A 10,999-nucleotide genomic window follows, 5' to 3' on the forward strand; every position below is an offset into this window, starting at 1 on the left:
AACATAAGATGTGCATATAAACTATGATTTATTGAGAAAAATGCTATTTTACAACTGGTCCATAGTATAAGGTTTAATCCTCTGTGCAGCACATTAAGAAATCTCACAGTAACCATGGATTAAAATTAAAATTAAACTGCATAATGAAGCATGTAGTTAAAAAAGATCTTATTTTATTTGTGATGCCATTTGGAAAGTATCAGTCTTCAAACTTTTGAATATATATCATTTAAAAATAGAAATCATATTCAAAATTTGTGGAGAAAGAAAAAAAAAACCTTAACCTTTTATGAGTATGAAGTAATTTAGTGAGCAATATATTTCATTTAAAGTATGATTCATATATCATGAGAGCTGCTCTCACGAACAAGAGGTTTACATGCAAGGTATTCAAACAAATAATGTTTGAAGGTATTTGAAACTTTGGTTTAGTTTTTAATTTCACCCTCCTAAAAATCTTCAAATAATATCTGCAAACAAGCTATTTGTGTTTCTAATTATATTGATGAAGTTGTCGAAGGGAGTACTGTATTTAGAATTGATGGCATGTTGTTTGCTTTACATTGTTAACAGAATTTAATAAAAGCAAGATTGGAAAACACCATATAAAATATAATCATCCATTCCATAGTAAAATATTTCCTTTTTCCTACTAATCTACTTTGTAAGACAGAATGTTAACTAGACCCTTTATTCTATTTGTCTTTTAAGTTACAATAGAAATTATATATTTGAAGGAGTAAAATTTGTATACTTGTATTATTTTTATCAAACTATTACTTGAACAAAATTATCTCTACTTAGAATGGAGACCAGTTTAAACATTTCTGAAATCACAAAGAAAATTTAAATAAATATGAAGCATCTTCTACTCATACCTTGAAAATGTGTAGTCTTGTTTAATAATTCTCAAAAGTACTACAAACCCAGGGAGTGTAATCCACTATTGATCTTAAATTTTTTCCATTAAAATATGTGAGAATATGCTTTCCATTAAATATCCTGAATCTCTAGAAATTCTAAAATCTAAACTGCTTTCAAAACATATCACCACAATATTTGTATATATTTCATAAAATATTCGTTGATTATTTGCATTTTTAGTCAGAACTATTAAATTTCTAATATTATAAGATTTCCTCTGATAACTACTTTTAGCACTTTAAAGTCTCATAAATCGAACAAGTAAGGGTATATGTAACAATACCTGAAGGATGGGGGTGGGAAGGAAGAAGAGTGAAGGATGAGTTATGAATATGTAAATATAAGACAATTAAAGGAGAAATATCATGCAATATATAGTTGATGTTATGCAATATATAGTCGATGCCAAATTTAGTAAATATGCTAAATAATATATTTTAAAACCGATGATGAAATACTTTTGTTTTGATAAGAGGAAACATTTTTGCAAGTAGACCAGATAAAACCTATATTTTAAAAGTGCTTTTATATATTCTATGCTTGTATGAGACATAAATCATGCTCTCCAAAAACAGTCTTTTAGGTCAAATGAGTTTTCTTGGATGATTTTTATCTTCTTAGTCATACAATGACTCATGTCACGAGTGAGATCCAGATAAAGAGAAACTTGCCTAAGTAGATGTTCCATTTACATATAATTTTAATGATCTAAGAGGATTATATTAAGTCATGAACTCTGGATTTTCTTTTCTATGACTTCTTTACATAGTCCTAAATTAAAGTAATGTCATTCAGTTCTTTTAGATATTGTTATTCTGAAAAAGTACTTGTGCAAGACACATAAGCCATCTACAAAATTAGAGATGTGTCAACCAAGTGTAAATGAAATACTCTCTCTCCAGATTGCCCGTCTTTTCCATCCTCTGGATAGTAATTATACAGTAAACAAAGTTTTCTATCTCCAATTAAAGTGAAATATATTTTAAAATACTTACTGGCTTGAAAATAATATCCTAGTATAAAATTAAAATGACTTAAAATATAGTTAATGACATGACAGCAATATGTAGCCCTAGTGATGTATGTTAACACAAAATACTTGCTTTATTTTATTTACTACATGTATTTGTTTTAGTACTGTATTTCCTTTGAAATTTTATGAAAAAGTTAATTTAAAATAAACTGGAGCTGCATTTAACATTTCAAATATACTTAACTGAATAACCTATAAATTACTTAAGATAAAATCAAATATATAATTTAATTTTTATACCATCATAAATAACTGTAATTTCCTGATAAAAGCCATGTTCTAATTAAATCATTCTTTATCCACATGAAATAAATTTTCAGTTAGCACTTTATATTTAAGGCACATAGAACACCCGTGCTTTGAAATCTGAAATGCTATATTGGGTTTCAATTGCTATTTTAATTTATTGTTTCTTCTTTTCGAGGCATGAAATACAAAGCATCAATACAGCATTCATCCTGAGCTAAGATACAATCATTGTAGGCTCAAGTGAGGATCTCATCATGTTATCACAAGATTGCAAACAGCTAATTGTGCAAGAGAGCAGTACGGACACCTTCAACAAAAGCTTTTAAATGGTAAACATGTTGAGCTCAAATGAGACAATTATAGATTTAAACAAATCTTAATAGTAATAAGATAATTATGTATATGTTGAACAGTGAAATATAAAAGTCTTTCCAAGTAGTGAAAATGAGGAATGTGTATTTTATTGCTAAAATTAAATTTATTCTTATTTTTTATTCTATCAGAATTTTAAATAAATTAATGTCATTTTTCAAATATAGATATTTGAACGCATCATGAGATTCTAAAGACAGTATAAGAAAACATGTATTGTTGATTAATTTCTTTTCAGAATTTTACTATTTTGCATTTAATGTCAAAGTTTATGTATATGCAATTTTATCGGTAAAATCAAATTTTTCATTCTTTACTTTATTAGTATGGTAGAAAACTTTCAAGCCTTCCCGACCAGAGACTTGGCTTTTGATTTCTCAACAAGGGAAAATGGGTTTCCTTTGATGTCCATGAATTTTCCATTTTTCCATGGTCATTTAGTGTTGTAAAGGATTTTTTGTTGCTGTTTTCTGAAATATGGATTCAGAATTCTATGCAAGGACATTGTGTAACATTTTTTTTGACTATGCTCACCTCTGTGGTACGTGTATTTAGCTGAAAATTTACATATACATGTTTTCTAAAAGTTTATCCTCATACGTTACCTATGACAATAATGTGGCTCTGTTAATAATATGGTTTTACATAGTTATACAGGATCCTAAAGCATTTTGAGAGTAAGAGATTAATTTTAGGGCTGTAGTCAAGAAGATATAATTTCAATATTTTCTCCCATTTCACTGAGGAAGTTGACTTATTAAATCTTCATTTCTTCTTAAAATGATTGTACTAGACTGGATTTTCTGAGTTCTTTTAATATTAATATATAAAATGTATTTGAGTTAAGCTAATCTATCAGAGGAAAAGTACTTCATTTACTTTATTTTTGGGATTTACTTCTTAACTAGTTTTTCTTTTTGTTTTAAATACATGTGAAGTGCTAGCATTTCATTAAGTCTTAGCAGGATAAGATGTGCCAGGCTTTTACAGGAATATGAAAGGCATGGGAGGAGAGCTGGGAAAAGAAGACAAGGTTCTGAGGTGTTTTACAGCAGAAGAGAAGTGGAGATTCAGGTTTGTGTTAAGAAAGAAAAAAGCAATAAAAACACACCATCTCTGCTCTGGGGATGGGATGCCACAGAAGTAATAAAGTTATGTCCCATGGGTGACTCAAAGGGCTGGGGAGTTTTTGATCCAGTCCTAACTTTTACCTTTGGTAGGAGATTTCTGGGCAGGTTGGTCACTGGCAGCTACAGCATATTTAATGTGACCAGGAAGAAAGAAATTCTAGTTTTTTCTCTTCGGTCTGCCTCAATTCCCATGTGGCAGATAGTGCCTGAACAGACAAGGGGCTTACTGTCCTGGGGAATCAAGGAAGCAGAGTGATATCCTAAGGAAAACATGATGCCTAAGATATGAAAGTCACATTAAACTGACTTTATTAGTCTGTTTCTGTTGCTCATAATAAAATATCTGGAACTGGGTAATTTATAAAGAAAACAAAATTTATTGCTTACAGTTTCAGAGGCTGGAAGTTCTATGTGAGAGGAACACATTTGGTGAAGGCCTTGGTTTTGGTGACAGTGACCCATGGGTCCCACATGGCAGAAAATGGCAGAGCAGAGAGTGTGAACGTCTCATGTGTTCCTTTTTTTTAAGGCCCAGAACCACACTCCTGACCACCATTATTAATCCACTCACTATGGCATGGTCCTACAATCTAATCACCTCTTCAAGGCACTTTCAGTTACCGTAATAGGATTTCCCACCCTCAACAGTTACAGTGGTTTTTAAGCTTCAGTGAGGTTGGGGGGAGCATCCAATGTACAGCACTGACTGAAACAGGAAACTATAGATTTCTGATTTCTTCAGCAAGAAATTCACTAATGATAGCCTAATGCCCTGGTACACCACTCCAGCAATCACATTGCAGAGTTTGCCAGGCAGCAGTGTGTACCCAGGTACCCAGGTGGAACCAGATGCTAATCTTCCCTCCCACGTCAAGATCTCCCAGAAGCCCCTTTCCCACGTATCCAGATGCCATTTCTGAGGAGAGAAAAGACCTCTGAAAAATGGTTATATAACTCAAATATACTTATTTAAACCTAAATAGAATGAATTATTATATCAAAATAATTTTTAATCCCAGATTAGGAATGGATTTGTTCTTGTTTTTTGTCCACAAATCATGATAGTGTATGGCTCAAGAGGCATGTCAGAGGTAATAAAGATACTAAAATTTCTAACTTATTTTCCCATCTGAGTTGTAGTGTGAATAAAACTATAGTGATGCTACACATAAATTAAAATTGTCTTCACTAAAATTTATGCAGTCATAGCAAAAGGCTCTTGGAGTCTCAATTTGCTATAGGTTCCTTGCATTAATTAGTCAAATAAACAAACAAACAAACAAAAACCATTAATTGTGCCAAGAGCAAAATTTCCTAAGAATAACCCTGAATGGGAGTCAGTTCTACAATTTCCCAGCTGTGGCTCACTCCCATTGCCAAGCAGGAGTGCGAGGGTGGGCAGGGCTGTGGCACTCCACAGGCACCACAGGTTCCAGCTCCTTAGATGCACTGTAGCCAGAGCTCCCAGGCAGTTCCTGTAAACAGCAGACACTCCAGATTAACGGACACCAAGCAACCATGTAGGCCATTTTTTCACACTCTGAGGAGACACAGAGAGGTATATGGGGTGTCTCCACTGAAATCTAACCACGGCCACGTGCAGCTTAGACCCTGGCCCTGCACACCACTCCATTGGATGATGTGGAGACTGAGGAACTGCATGATTCTTCATCTTGCTGATTTGCCCTTGTGAGTTTTCTCCAATAAATCCTATTTTTAACCAACACATTTATTTATCCGATAAATCCTATTCCTTAACCCATGTTTTCTTATTTTGTAAAAGTCTTTCTGACTCCTGGTGCAACTAATGGCAGCTCTGAAGAGACCCACCCAGAATGACAAACTAATAAAAGAATTTCTCTAAGTAGATGAATTACTGTTTCAGTCACAGAATTTTGCATATTTCTATTTCAAGAACATTTCTTTGCAACTTTGCATCTGTTAGGCCTTATCCAAAAAATAAAAGAAAATTAGAAAGAAGAAAAATGTTTTTAAACTAGTTAATTCTACAGCTCTTTCTATTGGTTGTGTAACAGTGTTTTTAAGACAACAATCCTAAAGGTAATTATTGCCTAGTAGAAAACATCCTTCTTCAGTGTCCAATTTTCATTTTATGAAATAAGAAGGATACACATTGAGAACATAAGTATGATTGCAAATATGACATAAACAATATCACCTGTCCCCCCCTTCCCTCTTTTATACATTTCTTTAAATGCTTTCCTTTGCATCTGCAGGTTGTGTGTTTGAGAATAATACCATATATCTACAACCGCTTTTACAAAAGAAATGAGAATTTTTTTTAGTGAAAAATCACATTACATCCCAACTCTAAATCCTATGCCATCTCAATATTGAACTATACACCTTCAATCATTATTACACCAACTAAGAAAGTTTACTTCTATAAATACTAAGAAGTGAAAGAAAACGCATGAGGAATTAAAGTTTGATTAAAGTTTGATCTGTACCTCATCTAAATCCTCGTGATACCTTACTACATTTTTTCAGGATCACATAAAACACCAACAAAGCCCAAATCAAAAACTTTAATCTAATGTTGTTTTTAAAGATATTACCTATTTTAATAATCATTACTAAAATATAAAGTCTAACTTGATAATTAGGGGGAAAAGGGATAATAAAAATATGTGAAGGAGAATTTTTTCTTTAGTTTTTCAAAACATTTAAAATAAAACAAGAAAAAGTAAATTAGGATTCTTTAAAATGATCTTAAATTACATTATTTTACTTCAATAATCCAATTTAAACTGCATTTTATTACTAATTTTTGAAATCTATATAATTTTCATGTTACAGCATTAGAGGTCCCATTTTAATATGGAAGGTTTTAAGATGAGAAATCAGGATTATAAATAGGAAAATAGCTCTTTTATTATGACATTTTGAAGATAGTGATATAGGAAAAATGTTTAGTAAATAAAATGTATTAAAGTCACAAAATAAAGTATACGGTTTTAAAATTTTAATATATTTTAACTTGCTTAAAGTTTATTCAAAGGTTAAATAAACAGAATTAAGCAAGGTCTTATGGAACTGCAATTGTTTGTTTGTATTATCACCAAATAAATAAATTATAATACAATAACAATACATACAAAAATGTGTTCAGAGATTTTTTTAGTGTCATAATTCAATTAAAAATCAAGTAAATCTCAAAAAGGAAATTGAACTTTCGTTGTCTTTCAAAGCACACATTATTTTAATAATTTGATTTAAATATTAAAAATATTTTATTGGAATATTCAATTAGATAACAAAACAAATATATAAATTGTACACAAAAATTTTGAATATTTATTTTTTGATGAACTCTTACAAGTTTGGTGATGCCAAAATTATCTACTAATATTCTGCTGTGCATAGTGCTCATTTCTTAAATTGAGCTTCATTCTGTTGGAAAATGCCTATCAGCACTGTGTTTTGTGACACACAGTAATTACAAAGTTAATTTTCCAAATCTCATAAGCTTAGCAGTTTAAAGATTTGTTTGAATTCTTTAAATGATATGCTTAATAAAATTTTCAGCACTTTAAACAACTTTATTAAACTCAAGTAAATTATCATCTTAGCTAAAAATGACACTGGATTTTTTAAAAATTAATTTATATTTTTGCTATCATAAATATTAAATGAGGATTTAGCCTTAAAGGATTAATAAAAAGAAAGAAAAAGTTAAAATTATGATACAAAGTTTAACTTCAAAAATACTTTCTTGATTTAAAATGTTAAAGTTAGCCATCTTTTAAAAAAGATATTAGAATAATTTCAAAGGAGAAGCTATGGTGTTTTAGTAGATTATCTTTTCTATTTCATTATTGTCAGTAGCAGCCTTTTAAAAACCAATTTATCTCTTCTGGTACTCATACACTGTCCAGTGTTACAATGTCGGTTTTTTGAAGAAATAGAATCGTTAAAATAACTTTCAGATAAGTAATTTAATTCATCATTGGAATTGTGACATTGTTGGACTAAAACATTTGCATTAACTGTAATAGTTTATAAATTTGAAGTGTTTCTTAACATTGATTTGTTGGCAATGGATGACTTTGGGAATAAAAAATATATAATATGTACAGATAGATATTATGTATAATATATAAGTAAATATAATATATAGGCAAAATGTAAAGAGCTAATATATTACAAGATAAAGTTAACAAAGATAAATTAATAACCTTTCATTCCTATCATTTCTATTTATCAATTTAAAATTCTAGCAAAAATAAACATTTTTCTATTGTATTATAATCACAAAACCAAACATGAATAAATGAAAAGAGGAATTTAACAAAATTAACATGACTTAACTAGGTGCTCACAAAATATATATTTTATTATTTTTTCACACTTTATATATTGCCAGTGACTCCAAAATTGAAGTTACCTATCATTACTGTCAGTGCTTATCAAAAAGTCTAGGTCAGGCATTGAATATCTGTTTTGTTTGGTTTGGTTTGGTGGCTGGCCAGAAAGGGAATCCAAACCCTCGACTTTGGTGTTATCAGCACCATGACCCCCCAGGTGAGCTAACACTCCCTCACCAAATATCTGGATGACTAACTAACAGGAGTAACCACCAGCATTTCCAGTTATACAATTCAGTCTTTTTAGTGTACAATCCTTTAAATTTGGACAACATGTAATGTTACTACCCCCAGAGTATACATTTCATCACCCACAAAGATTCTCATTTGCTTCTTGCAGTACCTCATGCTCCCACACTGCCAGTGGTTACCACGGACCTGTCTTCTTTCTCTGTAATTTTCCCATTTCCAGTGTGTCATAGAATCATACACTACGTGGCTTTGTGAGTTTTCCTTAGCTTAATACATTTGAAATTTATCCATGTTGTTGTTTGAATCAAAGTCTCTTTTCATTGCTAAGTTGTATTCCATTATATGAAGATACCACAGTTATTTATTTATTTTATTTTGGGGGCAGCTGTCCCATATGGAGATCCAATCCCCTTGACTCCTAACCACCAGAGCTAACCAGCTGGCCCTGACGGTTTGTTTATTACCTCACAAATCGAAGGAAATTTGGGTCGCTTCCTATCTTGGGCAATTATAAATAACACCATTATTAGAAAGTGAATAAAGGTTTTTGTATGGACATATATTTTTTTTAACCCTAGGATAGCTGGGACATATGATAAGTGTATGTATAACTTGATAAAAACTGCCGAACTGTTTTCCAAAGAGCCTGTGACATTCTCCATTCACAATAGCAATGTGTGAGAGTTCTAGTCACTTCAGTCATCCTAACTAGCACTTGGATTTTTTATAGATATGTGTATTACACTATTATGTGTGCATACTTAGTACATACATGTTTATGCATATATTACATAATATAATCTATAAAAAAGTAGTTAAATATATAATATGTAGAGATTTAGTCTATAAGTTTTAGCTATTTTAATAGGTTTGGATCCTGCTGCCTCTTAGCAATGTAATGGGTCAAGTGACATAAGCAGCTGACTCCCATAGAGGAAGGTACTGTGGCAGCTGGTACTGGATCTGTTGCAACCATGGTTGTCCGGCCAGGGACCCGTGCAGAACAGCGATTGTCAGAATGTCAGGCAAAGACCAAATTGAAATCTTCCCTTGAGAATGACACAGAGCATCATGAAGGTTCATTTAAAAGGATCACGGACAGATCGAAACCTCCTCAAGAAAAAAATCTGATGCTTTAACTCTTTGATTTCGACAGATTCTAAAGAAGATAATAGAGACTAAAATGTTAGTGAAGTGATGACAGAAGCTGACTTCTCACTAGCTGAGGCCAAGTTCACAGCAAGGGTCTTCAGCACCACAGTTATCCAAAATGTAAATAAAGCCCCAGTGAAGATTCCAGCGAAAAAGTATAATGTAGCAGATGTTACTTTGCCAGTATTTGAATATTACCATGAAGGAACTGACAGTTATGAATTGACTGGTACAGACAGAGGTGGAGAACAATGGGTTAAACTGAAGAGGAATTATACCAAAGCAGCGGAGGTATTGGTGGCACTGTTACTGGGTACAAGGGTCCCATTTACCTCAGTCTTTTCCCCAAGTCTGTGAAGAATCAGAGACCTGAGTCAAAGGCACAGCAAAGCTTTAATGAGCACAAAGGAAGATACACTTCAAGGGAGAAGTGGGCCAATTCCCTGAGCAGAGAATGGACCCTTACACACAAGTTTGGGGTTTTTATCTTGCTGATATTGCATATGCATTAGCTAACTTGTTTGACATTTTGATTGGAAAGTCAGGGTTATATAACATTTTTCCCACTGTGCATGTCCTTACCCATAATTCAGTCTGTTATAATGATATATATTTATGGATTGCATATATATAAGCCCCTAATGAGCATTAGCATGTTTAAATGTCACCTAAGGTCTTATATTGTCCCTTCTGCACATTTCCTTAAACCTGGAAAGTCTCTAACAGGCCCTTCTAGTCAAATTGTGGCTTTTTCTTGCACAAGTTACTCACAGAAGGGGTGGATTTTGTGTGGAGTTTCCACTAAGTTACCCAAAAGGGACGGATCTGGGTGTTAATGGAGAAGTTTTAATTTTCCATTTCCTTCTGCTGGCTGATGACTAACTACCTACCTAACAGAACTAGCTTTGCTGCTGTCTTCCTTTGTTACTTTGGATGAAGCTATTAAGATAACCAACAGGCACATAAATGCCATTGAACATGTCATCATTACTCAGATTGAACATAGCTTTGCTTATATCATTACAGAGCTGGATGAGAGAGAGCAAGAAGAGTTCTATAGACTGAAGAAAATACAGGAGAAGAAAAAGATTCTCAAGGAAAAATCTAAGAAGGACATAGAGCAACAGAGAGCAGCTGGAGAGGTGATGGGGCTAGCTAATCTTCTAGCTGAAAAGAAGGACAAGGATCTTCTGTTTGAATAATCTTTCTTGCTCTGGTTCCTTCAGGACCCTAACACTGGCTGCATTTTAATTCATGGTGTGTAGGTTTGGTATGTGTGGAAATTTATTTTTTGGCCTCAGAATTTCACTGGGGGCTGGTCTGTTGACTCACTCGATGAGAGTGTGGCACTAACACCGAGATCACAGGTTTGATTCCTTATACCAGCCAGCCGCCATTAAAAAAAAAAAAAAAAAAAGAAAATCACTGGTTATAAACTTTACTTGGATATCCCTTTACGGGATTACTTTCACAGAATCAGAATCACAGATGAAAGAGATTTGTAAAACCTGCCCATGATCTTATATAATTTATTCTGCAGAAGTGTCACTATACTTCAT

The 10,999-nt window shown here is 32.5% G+C and overlaps 1 pseudogene; it reads left to right on the top strand.

Annotated features, from left to right (window-relative positions):
- Nucleotides 1-9,306: 9,306 nt before the first annotated feature.
- On the top strand, nt 9,307-10,642 carry LOC134386558 (V-type proton ATPase subunit D-like; annotated as a pseudogene).
- The last annotated feature ends 357 nt before the right edge of the window (nt 10,643-10,999 follow it).

Source organism: Cynocephalus volans, chromosome 9 (assembly GCF_027409185.1).
Source record: "Cynocephalus volans isolate mCynVol1 chromosome 9, mCynVol1.pri, whole genome shotgun sequence".
Lineage (NCBI taxonomy): Eukaryota > Metazoa > Chordata > Mammalia > Dermoptera > Cynocephalidae > Cynocephalus > Cynocephalus volans.